Source organism: Microtus ochrogaster, chromosome 21, assembly GCF_000317375.1.
Source record: "Microtus ochrogaster isolate Prairie Vole_2 chromosome 21, MicOch1.0, whole genome shotgun sequence".
In the NCBI taxonomy this organism is placed as follows: domain Eukaryota; kingdom Metazoa; phylum Chordata; class Mammalia; order Rodentia; family Cricetidae; genus Microtus; species Microtus ochrogaster.
The window spans coordinates 6,671,669-6,671,992 of NC_022022.1; positions in this window are offsets into that span (position 1 = coordinate 6,671,669).

A 324-nucleotide genomic window follows, 5' to 3' on the forward strand; every position below is an offset into this window, starting at 1 on the left:
AACTGTGGCGATGACAGAAATTGTCACAAGCACCATGCCTAGTGACCCAGCAAAGGTCTCTGAGCTGTGTGGAGGTATTACACTTTCTATGACTGAGGCTACCTTGTCTTCAGCACTGGAGACTCCCTCTTCCATGTTTTGTGCTCTGAGGTTTTAGTTTCACTTCCCAAGGTTTTTCATTTCCAGTTTTATCTCTGTTTGGCTTTGCTTTAGCAACTCCATCTCAACTTTCACGTCTTGAGCCGTTTTCATCATGTCCTTGACTGTTCCTTTGTATTATCATAGACTTTGATGAGATTTTTTTCATGTCCTCTTTAAGGTCCT